At 47.7% G+C, this 27,395-nt stretch overlaps 3 non-coding genes across 3 annotated transcripts; 1 reads left to right on the top strand and 2 right to left on the bottom strand.

The window, feature by feature from the left end:
• Positions 1-12,172: 12,172 nt before the first annotated feature.
• Positions 12,173-12,244, bottom strand: TRNAA-AGC. Its single transcript has one exon. It is a non-coding gene; the product is annotated as a tRNA-Ala (tRNA).
• A 2,679-nt stretch (positions 12,245-14,923) lies between these two features.
• On the bottom strand, positions 14,924-14,994 carry TRNAA-AGC. Its single transcript has one exon. It is a non-coding gene; the product is annotated as a tRNA-Ala (tRNA).
• Positions 14,995-24,114: 9,120 nt separating this feature from the next.
• On the top strand, positions 24,115-24,186 carry TRNAA-CGC. The gene has a single exon. It is a non-coding gene; the product is annotated as a tRNA-Ala (tRNA).
• The last annotated feature ends 3,209 nt before the right edge of the window (positions 24,187-27,395 follow it).

Below are 27,395 nucleotides of genomic sequence, written 5' to 3'. Positions count from 1 at the left end.
GGAGGAGGGGGCGGGAGAGGGGCGGTGGTCCCGGTGGGGGGGTGGGGGGAATTGCAGGTGGAGGAGGGGAGCGGGAGAGGGGCGGTGGTCCCGGTGGGGGGGGGGGGGGGGTGGCAGGTGGAGGAGGGGGCGGAGGAGGGCGGTGGTGAGGTCAACCCTGGCAGCCTTTCGCTCCGCGGCATCCTGTGAGTAGACCCAGGCACCGCTCAGAGAATAAAAGAAACCAAAGGTAATACTTCTTGAGGTTTGTCATTTTTCTCTTCTTTTCGTCCTTTCGTCTCTCATTACCTCCAAAAATGCTGAGAAATTTTGATGATAGGGAACACTAACTTTGAACCCCAATTAAGCAAAATGTTATCCCCAAAGATAATTCCATTCTTCTAATGATTAGTAGTAATAATAATTGTACTCAGCTATTATTATACTTTAATTTCATTTTTAAAAGTGGAAATTTTTTCTCTCTTGTTATATAAGTACCTATATCCTTGATTTTGCCATGTGACCTGCAAATGCTAAAATATTTACTTTTTGGCCATTTAAAAAAAAGTTTGCCGAAACTCCTGGTCTAGAGGACTATCTTCACCGAGTCCTTGAGAAATGTGTTGGAGCGGAGAGTGACAGCCTCCTTCCTGAAAAATCTCTGCAGTGGCCGTTCTCTGCTGTCCCGGAGTGGCAGTCATAGAGGCTACAATTAAAATGACTCCCTGAATCCAGCTGTGGTGATGGGATGCTGGAGGGCTGTGTATATCTATTCCAACCAGGCATCCTGGGTCCTGGGAAAGTACTATGGGGCGGATTCAGGGGTTCAAATAGACCTGTGGTAAAACAGACCTGATTCTATCGATCACACGACCTCTATAAGCCACCCCTTGACTGGTAGACCACAGTGGCATTTTGTGTTCCAATATTTAATGTTGGCTCAGAGTCGTGTTCAGTAGTCTCCAAACATTCTGTCTCCAGGGCACAATCGCCTCGGTAAGTGGGCTTTCTGTGGGGAAGGCTAGAAAAGAAATATTTGCCATGTACATTATTAGCTGTGTACCAAGTTCCCTTCTCACATGGAGCCAGCCTCCTCTTCACTCAAGAAGATCTGGATTGGACTCCTGACATGTGAGATATGAAGTGAGGAAAGGCCAGCTGGAAGCCATGAGTTCTCTCTACCCGCCAAAATAATAGACACAAAGGATACTGCAGTTCTGGAAGAATTCTCAAGACAAGTGCCATCAGCAAGGACATGAAAGATGTGCTCGGTGGTGGTTCTTCCCACATCTCCATTCAGCTTGCCTATCGGTCTGGGCAGAAGACAGAATCATCATGGGAAGTGGCAGCGTGCTTTTGTGAATTTAAGGAAGTGGTGACTTCAGTTCTCGCTGCTGTCCCAGCTATGATTTCCTCGCTGGAACAAATCCTCACAGCCACCGTACTTACGTGCAGCAATTGCTGAGAAAATAGTTCATTCTTTATGCTGATAGACACTGACCACTGTTTGGGGCTGAATACTGTCTCTCCAAGATTATATGTTGAAGTTCCAACCCACAGGACCTCAGACTGTGACTGTATTTAGAGATAGGACCTTTATTTTTTTTAATTTTTTAAAGATTTTATTTATTTATTTGACAGTGAGAGAGGGAACACAAGCAGGGGGATGAGAGAGGGAGAAGCAGGCTTCCCGCGGAGCAGGGAGCCCGACGCGGGTCTCGATCCCAGGACACCTAACGACTGAGCCACCCAGGCGCCCCTAGAGATAGGACCTTTAAAGAGATAATTAAGGTAAAATGAGGTCCTATGGGTGGGCGCTAATCCAGTATGACTTATGTAAGGCCTGTGTCCTTATAAGAAGAGACAAGGACATGCATGCAACATGCAGACTGAGGAGAGACATGTGAAGACACAGCAAGAAGGTTGCTTCAAGGAGAAAAGCCTCAGAAGAAACCAAACCTGCTGACATCTTGATCTTGGACTTTGAGCCTCCAGAACTGAGAGAGAGTAACCCTCTGTTGTGTAAGCCTCGAGTCCATGGCACTTTGCTCAGGCAGCCCTAGCAAACTAATACAGCCATCAAGCATGGTTTGTCTTTGGCTGGCAGGGCCAGCAAGATACTCCTGCTCTCACTTGAGGACATTCAACATTTCCAGCCTTTAATAATCGAGTCACGGGACACTGATCACGTCTCCATTTTGCAGGATGTGGCATTGGTCCATTATATTGATAATAACATGCTTATTGGACCTGCTTTTGACTCCTTGGTCTAAAAGTAGCAGGTGCTTTACACTCCTTGGTACAATACGTGCAAGCGGCAGAGGGAGAAATGAGCCCTACAAAAGTTCAGTAGCAGGTCACCTTCAGTAAAATTTCTACGGAGTATGTCAAGGTGGCCCTTCAGAGGTGATGACCGAGTTGCTGCTTCGGGCTCCTACCGCTAGGAAAGAAGTAAAATGTCCAGTGGGCCTCTTTGAACTTTAGAGACAATACAGAGTCAGTTGGACCTAATACTCTGACTAACTTACCAAGTAGCTTGGAAAGCTATCAGTTTTTTTAAGTTGAGGTATGATTGACCTATAACATATATTACTTTCAGGTGTACAACATAATGATTCAATGTTTGTGTATATTGCAAAGTGATCACCACTGTAAGTCTAGTTAACGTCCGTCACCATACATAGTTACAAAATGTTTTTTTCTTGGATTGAGAACTTTTAAGATGTAATCTTTTAGCAACTTTCAAATATGCAAAACGGTGTTATTAACTGTAGTCGCTATGCTGTACCTTACATCCCCGTGACTTATTTATTTTATGAATGGGAATCACTCCTCTCACCCATTTTGACCCCCAGCCCTGCCTCTAGTAACGAAGAATCTCCTCTCTGTATCTAGGAAAGCTACCCATTTGTGTGGAGCCCAGAAAAAAGAAAGTTGTGCAACAGGTCCAGGCTGTAGAAGGCCACACTGACACCTGACTCTATGACCCACCGGAGTACTCGGAAGTGTGTGAAAGACAGAGACGGCATTTAGACAGGAATAGCTAATAGTTTAGCATTCTTCTATAAGTGACTCACAGGACAAACCTTTGGGATTCGATGGCAAAACTATGGCATCCTCTGCAAAGTATTATCCTCTTTAAAAAAAAAAGTTTCTGGCTTGCCACTGGGTGCAGGAGAGCGCGAATGGCTGAGCTCGAGTCACTAAGTTACCATGAGAACAGGGCTTCCGGGCATGACGGAGGTCTTCCCTAATCCGTGCAGCCGTAACACTGGGCATGCATAACATCAGTTCCTCATCAAGTGGAAATAGAATATCTGAGCGGGTCTCCACGCAGGAGTAATTTGCATGAGAAAACAGCGTACATTGTCTCGGCCCTTTCACTTGGTACATTTCTTCAGCCTACATCTACAGCCTCATAGGGTGTTTCTCTGGGGTTTTCTTTCAAAGTTTTATTTAAATTCTAGTTAGTTTACAGATAGTGTGATATTGGTTTCAGGAGTAGAATTCAGTGATCCATCACTTACATACAACACCCAGTGCTCATCACAGCAGGTGCCCTCCTTAATGCCCATCACCCAGTTACCCCATCCCTCTACCCACTCCCCTCCAGCAACCCTCAGTTTGTTCTCCATCATTAAGAGTCATGGTTTGCTTCCCTCTCTCTTCTTTTTCCCTTCCCCTATGTTCACCTATTTTGTTTCTTAAGTTCCACGTATGAGTGAGATCATATGGTATTTGTCTTTGTCTGACTGACTTATTTCACTTAGTGTAATACCCCCTAGTTCCATCCATGTCGTTGCAAATGGCAAGATTTCATTCTTTCTGATGGCTGAGTAATATTCCATAATGTATATATACCACATCTTCTTTATCCATTCGTCTGTTGATGGACATCTGGGCTCTTTCCACAGTTTGGCTATTGTGGACATTGCTGCTATGAACATTGGGGTGCAGGTGCCCCTTCTTTTTACTACATTTGTATCTTTGGGGTAAATACCAAGTAGTGCAATTGCTGGGTCATAGGGTAGCTCTATTTTCAACTTTTTGAGGAGCCTCCATACTGTTTTCCAGCGTGGCTGCCCCAGCTTGCATTCCCACCAACAGTGTAGGAGGGTTCTCATAGGGCATTTCCTATAACTGAAGAAGAAAACAAGGCCAGGCCTGGTTTATAGGTGGTTCCGCATCATATGCTGGCACCACACAAAAATTAGCAGCTTCTGAAGTACCTGAAGGCCGGTGGTAAAGGCAAATCTTCCCACTGGGCGTAGCTTCAAGCAAGGCACCTGGCTGCTTTGCTTGCAAGGACGGATGTGAGGTAGAGGTCTACACTAATTAATGAGAAATAGCTAATAGTTTGGCTGGATGAGTGGAAGTTTGGAAGGGAAATTATTGGTAAAGTGGTGACAAAGAAGTCTGGGAAGGAGGCAAATGGATAGATTTCTCCAAATGTGCAGAACCTAAGGATATTTGTTTCCCCGTGAATGCTCCCCAAAGAGCAACCTCCTCAGAGGGGAATCTTAATAGTCAGGCGAACAAGATGACCCATTCTGATGGATGATGTCTGTAAGTTTCTCCTTAGTCATCACTGTCCTTGTCCAATGAGCTTATGAACAAAGTGGCTATGGTGACAGGCATGGAGGTCATGTATGGGCTCAGCAATGTGGACTTTTATACAGCAAAATAAACCTGGTTCAAGCCTCCTCTAAATGACCCAACTACCAACATTACAGACAAACTCTGAGCCTCCATCTGCTATCATTCCACGGGGGAGCCAGCTGCCCCCCTGGTGTCAGGTTCATTACAATTGACCCCGTCCGTATTAGAGGGTCAGTGTGTTTCTCACCTGAATAGAAACTTACCCTGGGTATAGATTTGCCTTTGCCTCTCACAGTGGTCCTGTGAAACCACCATCCATGAATTTACAGAATATCTTATGTTCCACAGCATTCCACAGCATTGTTTCTGAGATAATGAACCATTTTATAGAAAATGGAGTATGGCAATGGGCTAATATTCTGGAGCTGGCTGGTCTTACCACGTTGGCATCACTCCGAAGCAAGCAACTGACCTGATACGATGGTGGAATGACCTTCAAATACTTGGTTACGGCACAAGCCAAGAGACAACATGTCCTGGGAGCTAGGGTAACGACTTCCAGGAGGTGGTGAATGCTCTGAATCGGTGACCGGTACATGGCACTGTGACTCTCTCATCAGGATTCGTGGTTGCAGGAATCAGAGAGAGGAAATGGGACCGAGGCCCTCTGCTCTCATAGCTAGTGGCCACAGGAATATTGTGCTTCCTGTCTATGGCACTTTGATAACCTTCATTCCGACTCCAAAGCCTTTACATGTTTCTTCCAGTGCTCTCTGTGTGATTGGAACTTGTGTACAACAGGCATGATTTTATTTAGAGTTAAAAAGAGCTGGGGAGGCGGTCTTAGAGGGGGATGCCAAGGAGAACTTGAAGACATGAAATCCCTCCATTCCCTATGCCAGTCTCTGAAGAATTCACCTCAGGAACTGAGTGGAGGAGGATGTGGTCTGTTAAGTTGTGTAAACGAGTGGAGGGATGAGAGTTCTTTATGACAAGAACTGAGCACATTTCCCACATCCAGTAAGGATGGGAGACCTATGTTGGTTACACCAGGACAGTGTGGATTCAGTAACCCCCTAATTTCCAACTCCACTTTCCTCAACCTTGGAAGCACCGAGTTGATGGAAAGAGTGATTAGTTCTCTTCTGTGGAGCATCCCAGTTTACTTGCCTGGGAAGAGTCACGGTCCATGGCTCCCTCCACGGGTGACTGTACGGGGTGATCTGCACTTGGAGGTAGAGGGTGGAGAGGAAGGGGGAGGGGCAGTCGCCGGGCAGGTTTGCTTCTCCTTGATCTGCAGCTACGGCGTTGACCCAGGCACAGTTGAAAAAATAATGCCCTTTCAGAGATAATTGGCTAATAATCTCTTATTGTTTCTTTCTCTTCCTGTTCTTTTCCTTTCATGCACATCCACATATTGCCAATGGAATAGAGTCCTCAAGCTTGATCTGAATCTTCCGTGTCTGGGGTCTCTGGTTCAGGAGATCCTGCAGGAGCCAGATCTCTCTTTTTTGTGTCCTTCACACAAATGTTCCTTGGGAGGACAGGCACCATCAGTAATGATGAGGCCCATGGAGTTGAAATGGGTCAAGAGCAAAGGCAACCCATAGAGGGTATGCATCTAACTTTGACATGAGCAGGAAAAAGTGAGTAAATTAATACAACAAGAGGAAAGTGAGAAAGGTTTGTCTGAAATGGTTTAAGAGACTGAAGGGGAAGGGCAGGAATGACGGAGCTAGATATTGAACCCAGCACTTCATTTCATGCTCTCTACCACTGAGCTACGCTCTCTGATAATCCAAGAAGTTCAGAAAATACTGTACCTGCTGACTTCCATTATTTGCTCCTGGTCTCCATGAAATGAGTGTAGACATGGAGATAAGGACTTAAAAATGTTGTAGAATCTTTTACTAGCTTTGACCCCCAAGTGCTTGACCAGAGGACCCGAGGCATCTAACCGAGTGTGGGTCTGGTGCGGGCTGTCCAGCTGCTCAGTGGATACAGTGCAGAGAGAGCAGCAGGCTGGTACAGGGAGGCGAAGCTTTACCTCTAGCCATCTTCGGTTTTCAGTGGGGACTCTAACAGAAAGGCAGATGAACAAGAGAAAAACAGAGTTTATTAACATGTGCGGCGCATATCACATGGGATTAACTTAAATCAACAGTAACTGAAAGCAGCAGGTTAGAACTTCTCAGCATCTCCGAAAAAGAACAGTAAATTTACGGGGAAATGACAGGACAGAGGAAAGCAGTTTTAGGCTCTAAGGGTGGCAAAGTGGGAAGGCAGATACACGGGAAGAAAGTAATGGAGGAAGGCTTGTTTGCAGATCCCTCCGGTGGGTGCCTGTCTGGGCTGGTAAGTGTCAGTCTCCTGTAAAAGGAGAATTTATGTCCTGACTTTAGGCAGAAATGGGGGGAGGGTAGAGAGAGCTTTTCTTGTGTTTGTTGCTTCTTAACTGCTTTCTGCTCAAAGGAATTTTTATGTCAAAGTGGTATATTTTGGGTGACAAATTTTGGCTTCCTTCCCTTCACTCATCATGTGTAGTGGGACCATGTTATGGCAGGTGATATTTTAGGGTTAATTTGTCAGCTAACCCCAAAGCATATGAAGACCTGAGAAATTACAAGTATGTCTTTCTGTATCTTGTTATATTTAAATGCTTTCAATTAAGTCCATTTTAAAAATTTACAGTTTAACATTGGTAGCTAAATTAGAATTTTAAAATTGTCATTTATCAAAGCAGGAAAGAATATCCAATGGAAAAAAGACAGTCTCTTCAACAAGTGGTGCTGGGAAAACTGGACAGCCACATGCAGAAGAATGAAACTGAACCATTTCCTTACACCACACACAAAAATAGACTCAAAATGGATGAAAGACCTAAATTTGAGACAGGAATCTATCAAAATCCTAGAGGAGAACACAGGCAGCAACCTCTTCAACCTCAGCTGCGGCAACTTCTTGCTAGACACATCGCCAAAGGCAAGGGTAACAAAAGCAAAAATGAACAATTGGGACTTCATCAAGATCAAAAGCTTCTGCACAGCAAAGGAAACAGTCAACAAAACATTAAAGGTAACCGACAGAATGAGAGAAGATATTTGCAAATGTCTTATCAGATAAAGGACTGGTATCCAAAATCTATAAAGAACTTCTCAAACTCAACACCCAAAGAACAAATAATCCAATCAAGAAATGGGCAGAAGACATGAACAGACATTTTTCCAAAGAAGGCATCCAAATGGCCAACAGACACATGAAAAAGTGCTCAACATCGCTCGGCATCAGGGAAATCCAAATCAAAACCTCAGTGAGATACCACCTCACACCAGTCAGAATGGCTAAAATTAACAAGTCAGGAAATGGCAGATGTTGGCAAAGATTCGGAGAAAGGAGAACCCTCTTCCCTTGGTGGGAATGCAAGCTGGTGCAGCCATTCTGGAAAACAGCATGGAGGTTCCTCAAGAAGTTAAAAATAGAGCTACCTTACAACCCAACAATTGCACTACTGGGTATTTATCCCAAAGATACAGATGTATGAAAAGAAGGGGCACATGCACCCCAATGTTTATAGCAGCAATGTCCACAATAGCCAAAGTATGGAAAGAGCCCAGATGTCCGTTGACAGATGAATGGATAAAGAAGATACACACACACACACACACAGGAATATTACACAGCCATCAAAAAATGAAATCTTGCCATTTGCACCGACGTGGATGGAACTAAATGGTATTATGCTAAGTGAAATAAGTCAGTCAGAGAAAGACAATTATCATATGATCTCACTCATATGTGGAATTTAAGAAACACAACAGACGATCATAGAGGAAGAGAGGAAAAAATGACACAAGACAAAACCAGAGAGGGAGACAAACCATAAGAGACTCTTAATCATAGGGAACAAACTGAGGGTTGCTGGAGGGGAGGGGTTTGGGGGAATGGAGTAACTGGGTGATGGACACTGAGGAGGGCACGTGATGTAATGAGCACTGTGTGTTATATAAGACTGATGAATCACTGACCTCTACCTCTGAAACCAATAATACATTATATGTTAATTAATTGAATTTAAATTTAAAAAAAGAAAATTCAAAAAAATAAATTTATGTCATTTATTTATTAAAGATTTTATTTATTTTACTTGAGAGAGAGAGGGAGGGAGAGAGCACAAGCAGGGGGAGCAGCAGAGGGAGAGGGAGAAGCAGGCTCCCCATTCAGTAGGGAGCCCAACTCAGGGCTGGATCCCAGGACCCCAGGATCATGACCTCAGCGGAAGTCAGCCGCTTAAGCGACGGAGCCACCCAGGTGCCCCTATGTCATTTATTATTTTTTTTAAGATTTTATTTATTTATTTGACAGAGAGATAGAGAGAGAGCACAAGTAGGCAGAGTGGCAGGCAGAGGGAGAGGGAGAAGCAGGCTCTCTGCTGAGCAGGGAGCCGGACGTGGGGCTCGATCCCAGGACCCCAGGATCATGACCTGAGCCGAAGGCAGCCGCTTAACCGACTGAGCCACCCAGGAGCCCCTGTCATTTATTTATTAATTAATTTATTTTTTTTTTAAGATTTTATTTATTTATTTGATAGAGACACAGTGAGAGAGGGAACACAATCAGGGGGAGTGGGAGAGAGAGAAGCAGGCTTCCCGCTGAGCGGGGAGCCCGATGTGGGGCTCGATCCCAGGACCCTGGGACCATGACCTGAGCCGAAGGCAGACGCTTAACGGCTGAGCCACCCAGGCACCCCCCCCCCCTTTATTTTTTTTTAAACTTAATTTAAGAAAAAATAAGTTTTTTTTTTTTTTTTTTTTTTTTTTTTTTGGTCAAAAAAGCAGTAGTATCTCAATATGATAAGGATAGAAATGATTGCAAAAAATGAAGACCAAAATTGGTCCTACTGGTTTTAGGTGGAAAGGTGATCTTTCATAGGTTAAATTTAGTTTTGCAGTTTTCACTGATGGTGAAGTGCTAATGCATGCTGGGGTATTTGCAGAAATGTGTTGGTTAATCAAGCAACAAAGCCATTAAAACTTAAGTTATGTTAACACCAAAACATGAAATATATTCAAAACAAAAAGAGTTCTTTGAAAGGAAGATTGAATCCAAGAGCAGATGTTCAATATTGTACATAATAACATTAGTGATCCAGGCTGTTACAAGATGGTACTTTATCAAAAACTGTGATTGCCAAGACATTAGCGAAGGGTTGCATCAAAGATGTTGACCTAGAAATGGTGAATGAATATATGGCAAAATAAAATGAAATAGTGATTTAGTTTCCACCCAAGGAATACCAAGAAAGAAGTTATTGCTGAAATTGAGTTTTCATATCTGAATTTTTATGACCTTAGTTTTATTCTGCTTTCAGTTTTTAGTATTCTAATCTCAGTAGTGACCTTATCCTTCCTTTAAGAATGCTTAGTGTTGTTCTTTCCTGGAGCCCTTAAAATGTAGAAATTCCAGACAGGTGCAAACCCAGCAGCGACGGCCTGTCATTGGCAAGGCTGTTTGGCAGTAAGAAAAATTAAAAGGCTCAGTTAAAATGACCAGAGATGTTCAATAATTTTCCCCATGTCACCAGAGAAATCAAGATGGCCTAATGTCAAATAATTTCTCATAAGAACATGCACAGCACATTCACACACACACACACACACACACACACACACACACAAAATAGAGATTCTTCTTTTATGGGCCATTTCACGGTGTCTTTTGACTGATCCTCATACGACATGCACACACATAGAAAACTTCAAGGTAGAAATGAGTTCAAAAGTGTGTTGCAGGAACGCCTGGGTGGCTCAGTCAGTTAAACACTTGCCTTTGGCTCAGGTCATGATCCCAGAGTCCTGCCCTGCATCGGGTTCCTTGCTCAGCGGGGAGCCTGCTTCTCCCTCTCCCTCTGCTGCTCCCCCTGCCTGTGCTCATAATAAATTGAAAAAACCACACTGTTTACAGATTGTAGTGTGGCAACAAAATTTTTTTTCTTTTATGAATAACTACATATTTACAATATGTACAGAATTCAAATTAAGTAGTGAAGATATTTGGAGGAAAAATAAGAGTGTAATCTTAGAACATGTTTGATGGAATCACCAGGTGTGAGGGATGGTAGAGGTAGGTCTCGGGAAGAGAGCAAGGTGTGTCTTCCGTGGCTTGGATGCTGTGTGGAACCCGGGAGGCGCAGAATTGCTTGGCGACTCCTCTTGCAGGAAAGGAACGTTTACTTTGGGTGGAGCACGCCCCCTCGAGTTGGTGTAGGTTAATTCACTGAACAATTGGTGATTGGGCATGACTTGCCAATGTGGCCCACATTTATGGGGTGGGAGAGATGAGAGGCTCCTAAACTCGTGAAGCAAAACCTTCACAGTGCCTCTCGATTAATGCAGTGGTTTGGTTTCCTGAAAGTGGCACAGTATTTGCGACAAACACTGAATTAACAGAAACCAGACCAGTCACCTCTTTTGTGATCAAGAATAGCCTTTCTCTTTCACTCAGCTCTCTTGCTTTGCACTCAGGTCTCCCTGTACAATATTTTCTCCTGGTTTAAGTCAGACATAAAAACTATTTTACTTTATGAACTGGGTGGTCTGATCAAGTTCACGAGGACTCATCAAAGTTATTATTGTTATCAGGACTGTGGATTCAAAACTCCCTTTGGAGGAAGGTAGAGTTGTCCCACAAGGACAAAGCAATTGCCCTAAGTCGGGAGACAAGCTGTGTCTGTGCTCTTTGATGCTTCCCAAGTACCCAGGGCTCCTACCCCAGAGTCTGAGCTCAGGACCAGCGGGAGGGAAGTTCTCCCAGCTCTGGTCACCTCTTTAATTTTGGAATCCAAACAGGGCAGGGCAGTGTGGCAGGTCTCTGTAGTAAATGAGCATCTTCTGCCTTCTCAGCTCACACCCGGCATCCTTGAATCTCTGTCTTTCTAGAGATGGCAAGGGAACAGAGAGCGGCCTGCTTCTTCGGCTGGGATGGACTGTCCCCGACCTGTCACCTGACCTGTCATCAGGGCCAGCTGCAGGGGACAGTGACCAGCACGGTTGGCAGGGCTCAGGACCCAGCAAATTATGCAGCCTCTCATTACTGGGCATTCCCGTGTTCTTTGTTCCAGAGGAGAAACTGTCCTCCCCAAAAGTACTAGAGCAGGTTGACTTTTTCAGATTTTCTAGGCCTTTAATTTTAAATTTTCCCTCCCATCCAGGAAAAACCCTCTTGACCTGGTCCCGGATGCTAGTCTGGGGCGCATGGAAGACGAGGTGGGTGTGGTTTAACTGTCTTAGGAGCTGCCCTTCCAGGTTGGAGAGGTTCCTGCTCTCGGAACTCAGATTTTCCACACAACGCAGTTTCTGTGGAGTGTGAGACTTTACAGAACGCAGCAGCGGTTGCTCGTGGTGGATGGATAATAAAAATGTCGACTTTGAGTAAACGAGCATTAATTATCACCTTGTATTCCAAAATGTCTATCTAGGCAGTTCGCTAAGAGAGCATCCTCCTAACACAAAGGAGAATTGCAGACCGAAACGTGGGGTTTTTCATCCAGAGACCAAAAGATCCCTGTAGCCGAAGTTTGGGGGGGGGATCTGGGAGGTGGAGGTGCCGGGGATTGAACCCGGGGCCTCGTGCATGCTAAGCACGCGCTCTACCACTGAGCTACACCCCCGACGCGCTCGTTTGCCCTTCTCCCTTTTTTTCAGAAGCATTTGAATCACAGCCATCTACCTCCCCGGGAGTCCCGAGGACCTGAGACTGCTAACAAAGCCTCTTTATATACAGCTCCCTTATTTTTGAGCCCCCTAGATTGCATTCCCTTTCCGGCTGCATAAAGAGGAAGGCAGTGATGCTGGACAGAAAGGCACCCTTCCCAAGGTCCGTTCGTGCTGGTCAGCCCACCCTAAATTGGGGCCACACACAAAGCGTTAAGAGAAGACGTCAGGGAAGAGCCCCTTCCTAGCTCTGTCTGCTGAAAGAGCGACACCCTGGTGACAGCGAGGAGAGCCGGTGTCCTATCTTAATTTCCTAATACAGATCCCCACCAGCAGGAACCAAGGCTGCCGGAAGGATCTGCTGTCCCCGAGGCTTGGGGCAGGGAAATCACAAGAGGAGCCTGGACCATCTCTCCCTGCCAGAATGTAAGAAATGCTCAACAGATGCCGGCCCACTTAGAAGGACGCAGGGTCTACTAGACAAATCTTGGAAGCACTGAGCATTACAATGAACAAAAGTCCGGGGCGCCTGGATGGCTCAGTTGGTTACGCGTCCGGCCCTTGATCTCAGGGGGGCGAGCTCGAGCCCCGCGATGGGCTGGGGGTGGGGTCCACTTAAACAAAAATAAGTAAATGAATTTAATGGCTAAAATAAGAATGCCTGAGTCGACACCGATAAGAAAGGAAGAGGGGGGAGAGGAAGTTTTCTTTACAACGGTATGCCCCTCAGTTTCCGGTGACTTTGGTGGAAGTAGCCCTGAGTTCAAACAAAGATCCACCTACACCTACGTCATTATGGTTGGAAGGGACTGATTTTTAGTGTGTTGTGCTAGGAATGGGCTCTTTCTCTTCCTTCAAGTTCCTCGGAAACATTTTTTCTGAAAGAGGTGCAATGTCCACAGGAGTGCGCTTCCTAATCCCCTTTCCTGTGTCCGGTCCTTGGGGCTCTCAGAACCAGAGAAGCAGTGCCTGGGACAGAGTGGGGACGCCCCCTCTCCAGAGACGTGGGGCGCAGCGACTTAGGAGGGTGGTGACTGACACACTCTCTGCTCCTCATTTCACACCAATATTGTGAAGTAGTTACACTGCAGTCTTACCTCCTCCCCTGGACCTGAATTGCCCGAGCACCTCTGTGGTACTGGTCTTCCTTCCTTCCTCCCTCCCTCCCTCCCTCCCCCCTCTGCCTCCCTCCCCCTTCCCTCCCTTCCTCCTTCCTTCCTTCTTCCTTCCTGCCTTCCTTCTTTCTTCTTCCTTCCTTCCTTCCCTCCTCCCTCCCTTCCTTCCTTCTTCCTTCTTTCTTCCTGCCTTCCTTCCTTCCTCCCTCCCTCCTTCCCTCCTTCCCTCCTCCCTCCCCCTCCCTCCCCCTCCCTCCCTCCTTCCTTCCTTCCTTCTTCCTTCTTTCTTCCTTCCTGCCTTCCTTCCTTCCTCCCTCCCTCCCTCCTTCCTTCCTTCCTCCCCCCTCCTCCCCCCTCCCTCCCTCTCTCTCCCTCCTTCCTTCTCCTTCTTTCTTCTTCCTTCCTTCTTCCTTTCTTCCTTCCTTCTTTCTTCTTCCTTCCTTCTTTCCTTCCTTCCTTCTTCCTTCTTCCTTCCTTCTTCCTTCTTCCTTCCTTCCTTCTTTCTTCTTCCTTCCTTCTCTCTCTCTCTCTCTTCTTTCCTCTCTCTCACTCGGTCCTATGCGGGGGCTGGTCCTTGCATGCCCTGCACCACCTTGCCCGTATTTCTGCGAGCGCTGTGGCTGGGAGACCAGGAAGCCGAAGGACCGGGGCACACTCCGTCCGGAGACTCCCGGTGGAGCGCAGGAAGGGGGCCTCGAGCAGCCCCGAGCGCCGACCGTTGCGAGAGCTCCCCGCGCTCAGCGGCCTGCAGTCGGGAACGCGCCGTCCCTTCTCCGCAGGGCTTCCGAACAGCAGAGCTGCACCGAGCGGACCCCGCCCCTCTCGCTGAAGCCGGGCGCCCCTGCGGACAGCGGAGGCCTCCCGCGGGGGGGGGTAGCTCAGCGGGAGGGCGCGCGCTCAGCGTGCACGAGGCCCGGGTTCGATCCCGGCACCCCCACGGGGTCCGACCCCCACAAGAGCTCCGTGGGCCTGAGTCCTCCGGACCCGGCTGCCCCGAGACACGGACCGGAATGCCAGCAGGCCCTCCCGCCCCGGGGCGCCTCCGCGCGGGCGTGTGGGGACAGGGAAGAGCAGGGCCTGGAGAGGGGAGGTGACAGGAGACCAGCGCGAGAGAAAGGGAAGAAACCTAGCGGGTCTGTCCGAGGGCTTCTTATTCTCTTTAAAAGTCTTTCCGTTGCTCTTTTTCTTTCCCTTTCACAGGTGAGAATTTAACAGGAACTCGTTGCAGTTCCGAGGGCGTCGGTTCCTCCAGCCCGGCCGCGTCCGCACCGCCCTGAGAGCACTTGACGTAGCGAGAAGAGCACGGCTATTCGCGTGTTGGTGGCCCGCCCGGGGGCACTCGGGTCGCCTCCTGACTTGCTCGCGCGGCAGCCACGTCGGAGGGAGTCAAGGCCACCGGCTCCTGGAAAGGCAAACGCCAGCCGGGGGGGAGGGGCGCGCCTGGAGGTGCCGGGGGTCGAACCCGGGGGGAGGGGCGCGCCTGGAGGTGCCGGGGGTCGAACCCGGGGGGAGGGGCGCGCCTGGAGGTGCCGGGGGTCGAACCCGGGGCTCGTGCATGCTAAGCGCGCGCTCTACCACTGAGCTACACCCCCTGCGGGGCAAGAGCCCCGCTCTCCGCCGTACCGGCCGCCGCTGTTGTCCGCAGGGGCGCCAAGATTTAAGCCAGCGGGTCGGGGTCCGCTCCGGGCAACTCTGCTGTTCGGAGACCCTCCAGAGAAGAGACGCTGCGTTACTGTGCAACCGGGTTACAAAGGAATATGCGCAAGATTCAAGGAGATTTCCTGGGGGTAGCTTTTAATAATCTCATGCACTGTGATTAACGTCAATGGGAAGGATAATAACCTGATCTAGGGAGCCTGCAATTATAGGGGACTCTCAGCCGGGAAGATTGACTCCCTCTGCCAGACAAGGCTCCAGCCGGCTGCGGAGCTTGCGGGTGGGACGGGAGTAAGAGCGGGGGTGGAGGGGAGAGTTGTAAAGGCCGGGCAGGGGCAGACCCAAGTACTGTGAGCGCTGGGAGCCCTCCTCCCCGGCCTCCTGGGTTTGCAGCCGCGCTCCTCCAAACCCTGCCTCTGTGGTCACACCGGTCTCCCTGTGTGTGTCTGTTCAATTCCCTCTTCCTACAAGGACACCAATCATACTGGATTAGCACCCACCCTCATGGCCTCATCTGGACTTGATTACATCTGCAAAGACCCTATTTCCAAACAAAGTGACATTCTGAGGTTCCAGGAAGCCCATGAATTTGGAGGGAGGAGCACCATCAGCTCAGCACAACCACCCTCTACCATAAGATGTATTAATTACAGTTCTCCTTATGTCTCAGAATTTGGGTAACAGGATACCAAAAGGGGAGTGTACCTTAGGACAAAAAGAAATATCACCAAAAGATGGCTTAATGGGATTTTGTATTTTCTTTATATGGAAGTTAAATATGATTTAAAGAGGCGTGTGAGGGTGCCAAATAAGCTGCAATATTATTTAAGAAACAGGGCTGACCTTCATTAAAACTTACCTGATATTAAAACAGAACAAAACAAAACCCCCCCAAAACCCCTTTTTTAGCATAGGCATTGGAGGGAGACAGAGATTGAAAGTACAGAAAAGTTTAGAGAGAGTGTTGCCGAAACCCAAGTTCAGCTGCCCGTCACTTGAAAGACCAGTACTCAAGAGTTTTGATTGGAAAGAAATATGAGCTTTATTCAGGAGGCCGGGCTCCTGGGGAGAAAAGGCAGACTCTTGTCCAAAAGCCAATTCTAAGGTTTCTGCCCGGTCCAGGGATTTTTAAAGAGATTTAGGTAATCAGTTAAGGGGGTGCATTGGTCTGTGACAGTTCCTGATTACGATGGTGCTAGCCACAGACATTATTGTGCTGCTCGGGGTTCTGCAAGAGGGTTGGGTTCCTTGGTGCCCGGGACGGTGCGGGAGAGCCTGGTGACGGCTAGGAGTGCTCCGTTCTTCCCAGGAAAGAATGATGATCTACACATATACAGAGAAAGGTTTAAGTTCATCAGTCACATGGGCCAAGGGTACTTGCTGCAACTTAAAGACTACAAGATTGGCAGGAGGGCCCAAGGCGGCTTCATGGGGAGCAGGAGTGAAAAAGAGAGAGAAGAAGGAGGAGGAAAAGGAGCAGTAAATGAAAGAGGAAGGAAAGGGAGAACTTCTCAATATAAATGGGAAATTTCTTTACCATTGAAGGAGGTAATGGCAATCACAGATTTAGAAGAAGCCAGATGATACCGATGAAGCTCTAGAAGAGGAAGATAGAAACCTCAACAGTACTTAAATTATCCTAGCACTTTCGAGATTTGAAGCCATAATTCCTCAGTCCTTAAAGGAGAATTATAAATCTAGACCAAAGAAATTACTGGTGATTATTGTTTTGAAAAAAAATATTATGCAGTCATTGTTTCCCTTCAAGAAGAATAAAAAAACAGTAGCCGTGCACATTATCTTCCATTCATATTGTTAGAGTGGGCAGTTAGTGAGGCTCTAATGGGATGCCTGGAGGCCAGCAAGGAGGAGGCCGTGGCCGGCTGTGGGGAAGGTCAGAGGCCTGTCCTGGCAGCATTCACGACAGGCCGGATCCCACCAGACAGGCCCACGAGGGCGGCACCACGACAGGAAACCCCTGCCCTGAGCAAGTGAGGAAGAAAACCCCCCAAACCCTGCTTCCAAGAAGTCCCCACCCCAAATAATGAGTATTCCACCCCCTTGTAAACAACTGTCAATAAAAGACAGAAACCCCAACCCCCAGGACACACAGCTCTCTCTGTCTCTCTCTCTCTGTCTCTGTCTCTCTCTCTCTCTCTCTCTCTCTCTCTCTCTCTCTCTCGCTGCCTGCTCTCAGGTCTGGAGATTGTACTTTTCACTTTAATAAACTTTCCCTCTTGTGTCGCTTGTCCGCCATGCTGCGTGTCTGTCCTTGAATTCCTTCTCGTGACACAACCAAGAACCTTAGGTGACTCTTTTGGGTCTGGCTGGGTGGAGGACCCAGGACAGGGCAGGGAGGGGGGGTGTGCTCCCCAGTTCACCCGGCAACAATTTTAATCAAAGTCATGTATCCGCTCTTTATTATGAAACAATTATTGGGTTAATCACTTGACTCAAAGTGAATGAAGTAGTCCCCGACCTCAAGGAGCTGGGAGTATGTAAGGTCAGAAGGCAAATACCTCAAACCCGCAAGACTTCCTGGTAACCACCTACTATTTGGTCTTACCAGCTGTAGCCACTTCATAAGACACAGCATTGAGGGAAACAGACAATTGGAAATAGGAGATGCTTCTTATTTTGTATGTGTTGGTGTTGAGGTGCTTCTCGATTTTGCAAGGAGATCGTTCTTGGGCTTCATTGGTCGCAGGTGGAGCAGGCAGGGCCAGGCGCAGCAAATAAAGCCAGACGTTAACCGCAGACAGATAATACTTGAACTCAGGGGTGTGGACGAGAGGGTCTAGAGAGGCTGGTTGAAACTGGTTTCCACCACAAGAGAAAGAAACTGTAGAGAAGAAGTGAAAGTTCCATCTTGGGACTTCAGTGGAAGTGGCTGGAAAATGAGATAAAAAGAGGATTTAGGCCAGTGAGAGGATCTGGGAGAGGACTGGCCACACAGGCAAGATTCTAGGGGCAGGAATGGTGCCATACAATCTAGAATTAGTATTATCCTTTCTTTATGTCGGTGCAAAAAAGGGATCTAGCTTAGAGGTTATAGATATAGTGAGCTTAACACATGGACTTTCTTTTCATAACAAGTTTTATTAAATCCAGGTTTGTGGGTTTTCTTGTAAGCAAGCTCCACACCGAACACAGGGCTTAAACTCATGACCCCAAGAGTAAGAGTCACACGCTCTACCGACTGAGCCAGCCAGGTGCCCCAACACAATGACTTTTACTTTAAAAAGTTAGGCTTTCAAAGACCCACAGAAAATAGGTGAAATGTATATATGTTGCAGGATGCTGCAAGAAACTGCCGTTGTCAGGGGTGTGGTTCAATGGGAGGCTGTGTTTCTTGCATGTGTGAAAGTTCTGGGTTCAGTTCCTGGTGGATCTAGGGCTGCTCTGTCTTCCCATGACCCTGGTAATATAGAATCGTCTCCTTTCACCCGCTTCTTCTTGCTATTTTCTGCTCCTTGACAACAATGGACTGCCCCTACGCAGGGTGATTGGGACCACATAAGAGAGAAATGAGTAACAAGTAGCCACTAGATTAATCAGCTTTTTCACCTGAACTACCATTTTGCAATATTACTGAAGGGAAAGGAAGATGGAAATGAGGGGGAAAAAAAAAAAAGGAAGAAGAAGCCCATGCCAAGAAATAGGCTGCCCACTTCTGAACTCCTTGTCTGTCCTTGCTGCTGTTCTCTATTGTAGTCCGTACGCCTCGTTGCACACTTTATCTCCTAGACCAGACATCTCCACCCCAAGCCCAGTCATCATTATTAGTGACCGAGGTGGGCATTATTGGCAGGAACCATGACACTTCTTTTCATTTTAGAGTCTATTACATCTAAGTAACAATTTATAGAGGTTTCAGAAGGCTCTAATCTCTGAGTCAGGAACTCTTATCCTGAGTTTTGCATTTTCATGAGGCTATGAAGAGGAGGGTCCTTGGAGAATGGATAGTGGGAAGGGCTCAAAATTATCCATCCATATCAGAAGATAAGGAGGTTTTAGGGTGTTGTTCCAATTTTAGTTGTGAGCTCTTAATCTGCTGGTTGGGAACTAGGTGTTTTATCGTTATTGTCTTAAGCTACATTGTTAATTCATGCCCAAGTGTTCTCAATGCTAACACAAAGCCTAAAACCACATAATGGTGGCAGGAATTTTCTGTTTCTTGCTTCTAATATAAAAACAAATTAACCTAAAAACAACAAAAACCTAGACAAATTCCTATTCTTCCCCCTGTACTTACTAGGTCGATATAAGTCTGGGTAAGCTACCTGAAGATTTTCTTAGCTGAATCCCTCACTCCCCAAATCCAAACATGGCTCTAAATCCTGTGTCAATCTACTTTCAATCTACATTTTTCTTGTACTCTCAAATCTGTCTTTCCTTTTTCATGTGTTCACCCATCTAAACCTTGTAAGAGTCTCTAAAATTGTCCTCCTGCCTACAGTGGGAGGATAGAAAAAAAACCTGCTGGGTTGCCTACGTTTGACCAATGGTTTTCTTACTCGATTGCAACTCTGGGATTTCTCCCTCAGAGTCTTGACTTTAGAAGCCAGTTGAGAAAATAGGAACATGTATGGAAGGAAGTGCACACTATAAGAGAAAGCCAGGTTTCAATTAGCCTCTGTCTAAGAATTAGAAATATGTAGGTGAAAGGAAAGACTAGCTTTAACATGGAGCTTAAATTCTGAAATCTCACATTCAAAGACTAACCATCACTCGTGGAGCTATGCTGCTTCATAGGCAAAGAAATCATAGAAATCTAATCAAGTGGATTTTTGCCTCATACTTTCTCTTTATTCCAGGTTTCCACACTGATTTTGCTCCCATTTACACCTGAGAAGTTCAAGCCCCCATCAAATACTCAACACTGCTCCCAACATAACTACACACAGGGTTTCAGAAAAGTGGCTTCCTGTGGTTCTTGTGGGAGCTGCCCGTAAGACAGCTCCTGCACGGAGGGACCCCGGACCAGCCCACACATGTTCACCTTGTGTACCCAGCAGCTGGGCCCTGTCAAGGCCATGACAACTTGGGCTAGACCAGTCCGATCTTCCTGTGGCACGAACGTCCCCCGCACCTTCTCTTTCTCTAGGAGAAAGGAGACCTTGTCCGTTTTGTGTGTGTGTGTATGTGTGTGTTCAGAGGTTAGGGAGAAAGATACAGTGGACCACCTCTAGATACATCTCCTTTTGGATGAAATTTTGCCAATAAATTAATCCAATCCAATCTCTGGGTGCTTGATTTTCCAGGCTAGTGGCTCCCAAACTGGTTGATTAACAGGATTACCTGGGAGACTTTAAAATCACAGACATTATTGACTGCTTCTCCTCTCGGTTTCAGGTCAGGTCATGATCTCAGGGTCGTGGGATCAAGCCCCGCTTGGAGCCCTGTGTTGAGCCCAGCCTGGGGTGTGGGGCTCTGCACTCAGTAGAGAGTCTGCTGGAGATTCTCTCTCTGCCCTTTCCCCCACCCCGGCTTGAGCACTCTCTTTCTTCTCAAGATAAATAAATAAATCTTAAAAACAACAACAACAAGGTTCCTGTGGGAGTTGACTGTCACACAAAGTATTGGCCAAACTCAGGGCTACTCTTTGTGTCTTATGTGATGCAGTTGAGGACTTCTCTAGGCCTATGGAGGTTTTAAAAGGTTTTAGATTTTTGCAAAAGCTTTACAAAACCTAGTGTCCCAGCTCACATGTTGCCTCTTTGAGCTTTCTTTATTTAGGGGAGAATTCTGTCCAAACAAGTCTCCATAATAAATTGTAGCTTTTCCTTCCTTTTCTCTTCCCTCTTCTTTGTAAGGGGTCTCCTGGACCCAGAGCCGAAGCATCCACTAACTGGGTCTACACCGGGATGACTAGAGCACTGGTGGTAAAACACACTGTTCTTCGTTTATGACCAAGTTTTGTGATCAATTCATTCCTCTTCTGTCGAATCTCCCCCATATTAGCCTAAATTTTGAGATCAGCGCTCATGTCACCCATCTTACCATGCTTCATTTCTCACCAACATTATTACTTTATTCCAACTTCTTTCTCTTCTCCCACCTGGACCTAATTTCCCTGAGATAACACACTGCTAATCTTCTATATAGCTGCATTATCTTATGGGTTATCAAAACTCAGAATAGCAACATTAAAACCACCAAATCCATAAAACAGTACTTAGTGTTTATTGTGCATATAATAATAGCTCATGAACTGGGAGCTTTCAAATTTAAAGCTGATAGGAAGCTCAGGGCATGACATTACAGGATGGCTTATAACGTGAAAATGAGGAAGTTGTTTAATTTTTATAGTGATTGGTTATTGCAGTGGGGGGTTCCTGATGGTTGAGGATTGCTTAAAAGTGATTGTTTTGGGTGTCTGGGTGGCTCAGTCATAAGCGTCTGCCTTCGGCTCCGGTCACGATCCCAGGGTCCTGGGATCGAGTCCTGCATTGGGCTCCCTGCTCAGCGGGAAGCCTGCTTCTCCCTCTCCCACTCCCCCTGCTTGTGTTCCCTCTCTCACTGTCTCTCTCTCTCTGTTGAAAAATAAATAAAATCTTAAAAAAAAAATAAAATAAAAGTGATTGTTTTACACCAGTTTTAGGAAGATAACTTGTTTCTTTTACAATCATCAGAGGTGTTTATGAGAAATAACCTAAGTTTCACTTGTGTTCCTGAGATAAGCTAGATTTAGTTTGTCTTATGTGGCTTAAATTGTTTTGTCTGCTCAGGCAATTTTCCAGTCTGGTCTCTATTTTGTACTTAATTTTAACAGGGTCTCCCTTGCCTTGTAGTCATGACAGAAGTTGAAAGAAAAGGAAATTGGAGACAAGTGAATGTTCTTGTCTGGGATTCTCCCTGGTGCAGAATTAGAACTGGTGCTCTGGTGGACTCTTGGTGAGCAGACCGTGGAGTGGGCTAGGCTGGGGGACTTTTAGTGGCAGAAACGCTATTTGGTCAGATAGCCTTCTCCTGACATAGGTTTGAAAAAAGTTTCAGGCTAGAATTTTGTGAAATAGGCAAGTTAAATACAGTAAGCCTTGTTCTACCAAGTGTTTGATCCTGTACTAGTACAGAACTAAGGACAATCATCCGTTGTAGGGATTTACTGTAGTATAGGGTCCTTCCAGGTGTGCGGCTCCGTGGGAGGACAGAGGTTCAACACGTAGGAGAGCCCAGGTTTTTTCCTGGGTTCCTTCAGTACAGCCTTCTCTTTCCCCTTCAGAGCTGTACACATCCAAGTTGCATCAGCCCAAGAAAGACAAGAAGGCCTGAGACAGAAAGAAAGATCAGGCTCACTTAGGATCTCTGGGAAGGAGAGGAATAAGCATGTTATGGCCACATGAATAAGCTCCTGCTCCTTCCATGGGTTTCACAGCTCACCAAGGAACAGGAAAGAGAAAGAAAGAGCAGGGGCGCCTGGCTGGCTCAGCTGGTGGAGCGTGCAGCTCTTGATCTTGCAGTTGCGGGTTTGAGCCCCATGTGGGGTGTACAGATCACTTAAAAATAAAATCTTAAGGAAAAAAAAAAGAAAGAGGAAAGGAGAGAAAAACAGGCCCTTGTGCAATGGTTGTTGAATTTTCTTTTGTATTCTCAATTGAATGTGTGTGAAGGCTGAGGAACAGAAAACCTACCCACTGATTTTTCTCTTCCCTCATTTTCCTTACGTCTAAACACACACATACACACACACACAGAAAGAGAGAGAGAGAGAGAGAGAGAGAGAGAGATGTCAGTAGGCCAGATCAATCACCAAATGTGGCAGGATATAGATCCCAACTTCCGAGGGAGGGAGCAAGGGAAAGACCTTTCTCCAAGAATGCAGAGCTTTCTGAACAGAGAGTTGAGAAAACTATTAGTGTCCATGAAGTCAGAGGAGTGGTGGAAATAAGTCAGGAAAGCCATAGACTACAGGTCTACAAGTCCCAGATCCCCAGCTTGGAAGGCCCACAAACGACATCAAGGAATTCTTCTTCCCACAGCATGTCAGCTGACGGCAAACATCCTTCTGCATTCACTGTCTCCAGTAAATTTTTCAGAGGACTCACGGACGAGAATCAGAACTGGGACTCTTTCATTTTCCTTGCCTTCACTAGCAAACACTTAACGTTTTCAAGTCTTTAAATGAAAATCTGCCCAAAATACGTTTGTCAATATTACACCAGGCTGTTGGATGAAGAAAAGCCTTAGGTTCTGAAGTCAGTGAGTAGATGCTGGGTGGACACCTAAGCTGAAAGCGAGCATTCCAGAGCAAATGGCTTTTCTTCTGTCTTTCCCAGACCAGCCGTCCTACTTGCTTTGAGGGTCCAGGACCCCAAATTTTCCAACCCACCGATGGCTCCACTTGGAGGTGTCCAGCGCTCTGTGACTTCATTCTTTCAAACATCCACATCTATCGCAGGCTTCCTCGCTGTGTCAGCGGGTTTCAGAGCGAAGGCAGTTTGCCGGCTTCGCCGGGTCCCCCAGCCTTGCTCCGCGGCCCTGCGCCTGCCGTCGCCCCTGCTCATTCCTCCAGTCCGCGGGGAAAAGTCACTTGATTTAAAGTGGAGAGAGTTTTGAAGTTGCAGTTGTTGTTTGTAAAACCTTCTGTGGACATAATCGTCAAGAGAGGGACAGAGAGGGAGAGCGGAACCAGGCGAGGCCGAGCGCGGAGCGTGCGACGCGAGAGCCAGCAGGTGCCGAGTCCGGTGGCCGGTCCACCCACCGAGGCCCGGCGGCCTGAGCCCGGAGGCGCGCCGATCCGACCCGTTACCGCTGCGGCCCGTGCAGCAGACGGTCCCGGAACTTTCCTGCCGGAGGCAAGCAGCTTTGCCCCAGCACTGCTGGGGAGCGGACCCTGGAGCAGGTTACCCAAGTGGGCAGTCTTAGAACGCGAAAAGGCGCTATCCGGATTACAATCTAGTTACCCGGTGAAGCCCGTAAAGACTACCCACTTTAGTAATTTCAAAAAGAGTGACATTTAGCCCAGTAGACAGTCTGCAGGCCAATTCTTATAGCTTGAAAAATGGGAAAATAGAAGTAATATTTTACAAAGCAGGAGAAGCGGAAGGGAGCAAGGGGGTGTAGCTCAGTGGTAGAGCGCGTGCTTCGCATGTACGAGGCCCCGGGTTCAATCCCCGGCACCTCCAGCCTCCGTTTTCTCCAGGATTAGGAAATCTTCTGGATTGCTTTTATTGTTCGTGCATTTCCTCCCCTGGGGCTTACGCCTCCCGGCACCCGCAGCTGCAAAAGGAAGACGAGAGGGAGGGGGCTCAGAAGAAGGAACCAAGCCACCAGAAGCTCCTCCTTCCGAAGCCACTGCAACCCGCACATTCTAAGTGGCTTTTACTGGGTCTATCCAGAAAGGGCAGGACAGAAACAGGACAGACCGAGGGGAAACGGAAATCTACACTTTCAGTGCCAGTTCTCTGCGTCAGCTGTGCTCATCCGACCCGGGTGTCCGGCAGGAGGAGGACCGCCGCCCCCCAGGCCTTGGCGGTCTGGCCTCCCCTGCGCTCGCCCCGCGCCTCCCCCGCGCGCGCAAGCACCGCCGATCACCGCACGCGCGCAGCTGGGGTGCAGGGGGCGGATCCCAAACCTTTTGGGGGAGCGACTGGGAAAACACGGGGCAACCCCAGCGCGAACGTTGAAAAGACAATTGGAGGCTCTCAGCCCTCAGGAAAAGCTCGATTTGGGAAATTAGGCCTAAGGTATTAAAGGCATTTCGTTCGACGCCGGATTTCGGCAGAGCGGTTGTTCTTGTAGATGGTAAATTGAGTCTCACTGGAGATTTCCACATGCCACGTGGTAGAAAACACCCAAATCTGTACCCAGACGTAGCTGAAATAAAATCGCAAGGGTTAGGGTTCCCTTCCACACGTCTTCCCTCTGCGCACTGAATTCTAGTCTCTTGGGTTGAAATAATTTTCCAGGCCCAAGACAGAGCAGCTTCTGCGGGGGGTGGGGGCGTGTGTGGGTGCCGTGTCAGCAAACCCAGACTTAGGGAACTTCCACGTCCCTGTGAATGACCTGCGTGACCAGACCTGCAGAGTATCCAGTCATTCCCCAAATGCCCAGCCAGCTCTGGGCCTCCTCGCCCCAAACAGGGTTGATGTGGCCCCAGCCAATCAGCAATTTTCTATTTGTCACTTCCTTGTTCTTTATTCTTTCTCCTATAAAAGTTTCCTGCCTTCTACCCCATTTTGCAGTCCTCTGAGAGTGTCCACTTCATGAAGTGTTAAAGTTTGCATCACCTCAATTTTCTTCTGCAATCATTTTTAACACTTGTTTTTAGAAGTTTAAGGAAAGTCATAAAGTGGAATCCACGAATTAAGGCTACACCAAAGATCCCAGAGAGAGATGCGGCCCAAGGGGGGGGGGCGGCGCAGAGGGGGTTGTGGGGATTGGAGGAAGGGTAAGGATAGATAGATGTGTGAGTTTCTTGTGTTTCCTAAAACAAACATTGTCCTATAAACGAGGAGCCAGTAAAATTATAGAACTACTTTGTTTCTAAGCATGATTCTACGCCGCGTGGAGGTATCAAAATGAGTTCTATTTTCATTTCCTTTTGGATGCCAGTTTGTGTATCAAAGGTGTAGAAAATCTGTAAATGCTGAGCTTCAAGAGACAGAGCAAGGCTTGCTTCATGTGTACACACGAAAGATCTCCCTTCTCAAAGGCAATTGGGCCGGAAAGGGTGGGATTGGCCGTTCACACGGGAAAATGGAACAGACGGGGCTCCAGACTCAGACTCAGGATGCCCTGTTTACACAGCAGGTGCTAGAACCACCGAAAGCACAGGTGTTCAAGGGTGCTGCTTTTAGACTCTCCCAGCTAAGAACTACTTTTAGAAAGCAGTGGCTATTTCAGGGTAGATGCCAAGTAAACACTGCTTTTAAATTCCTTTTGGGGTGAATTGGCTGTTCTCTTGAATTTTCCTGTGGTAACTTGGCAGAGAACAAAAGGCTGAGCTTGATATTTTCCCTTCCAGGAGCACCAAAGTGTCTTTTTCCTCTTACTCTTCCTATTCTCACTGGATTAAATATGAAGATTCTACATGGCCTCAAGTATGGCAGTGGGGCAGAACCATGAAAGAAAGTCTCAAAAGAGCACTGGGAGTCTGGCCACTGTAGTCTCCAAGGGATTCCACATGCTGGGCACTCTTCTCAGGGAAAGGAAATAGCTAGACCTAGGGTGTCTAAACCTCATCTTTGGCCCCCACATGGCCGCAGAGGTCAAGTGGCCCTGAGCTTGGACCTCCAGACCCGACCTGGTCTGGTCAATCTCCGTGGTAGCATGGGTTTCCCATACCATCACCTCAGGGTCCCTGCTCCTGACTACCAGAGACCTGTCGGAAAATGCAGAGGAGTGGGCACAAAGGAAAAACCAAAAACCAAAAACCAAAACCACTCAAAAAGTTGTCTCTGAAAATCTAGGTCCAGATGGAAAGAGAAGACAGAAGATCTTCAGCTACTAAAGGAAAAGGGGAAGGGTCTGCCACAATCCCTGTTCTGGCGCTCTTCGGACAGAATGAATTTGAAACGTCAATGAAGCGTCTTCGGGAGGATGATGACAACGTCTGCCAAGCACTGTCCTCCCTGGGCCGAGTTCTGCAGAGAGCTCGCATCCAGGACCTGGAATTTCACGTGGCTCTCAAAGAGAAGGCGGTATTATGATGTTGAAAGTGAGGGTACCGTGAGGGCCCAGGGAGACCCACTGGGACAGGAGAGTTAGGAATCGTTGGTTTGTATTTCTGGAAAACAAAGGAAAGGCGGGCTTGAGACCGGTTTTGGACCCTGGGATTCGTCGTTTGTGCTTCAAGGATCTTCCTGCTCCTCTCAGCTTGCTGCAAGGTCCCGCTCCTCAGCTAATTCTCGGGAAAGCATTTCCATTCCAGCCGGGACAAGTCTCAGGACGGGGATGTCTACGTGTGGCTTCAAGTGCCTACTCTCGCCCAGCTTCCTCCTCCTCTGCCTTCAAAGCCGTCGGAAGGACCGCGAGGGTCTTGCGGAAGGATACAGGACGAGGCCCGCGCCGTGCGGCTGGGGGCGGGATTCCGGTGCTTCCGGGGGAGGCGGCGGCGCGGGGAGCCTTCACGGAGCCTGGCGGGACGGACGCGGCGACGGTGAGTGCCGCCAACCCGGGGAAGCGGCGCCGTTCCCCGCGGAGGGTCTGTTCGGGCCGATGGGAGTGGGGACGGAGGAGGGAGAACGCTCTCGTCGGACCCAAAACGGCTTTCGGAGGGAACTCCCCGGAGTCCGGAGCGCGCGAGGGCGCCGTGCGCCGGGTACCGTGCGTGCAGCCAAGTGCGCCGGGTCCCGCGTGTGCAGCCGGTGTGCCGGGTCCCGCGTGTGCAGCC

This window comes from Phoca vitulina, unplaced genomic scaffold (assembly GCF_004348235.1).
Source record: "Phoca vitulina isolate PV1807 unplaced genomic scaffold, GSC_HSeal_1.0 scaffold123, whole genome shotgun sequence".
NCBI classification, from domain to species: domain Eukaryota; kingdom Metazoa; phylum Chordata; class Mammalia; order Carnivora; family Phocidae; genus Phoca; species Phoca vitulina.
The sequence above is the reverse complement of the archived record's forward strand: the minus strand, read 5'-3'. Positions and strand labels throughout refer to the sequence as shown.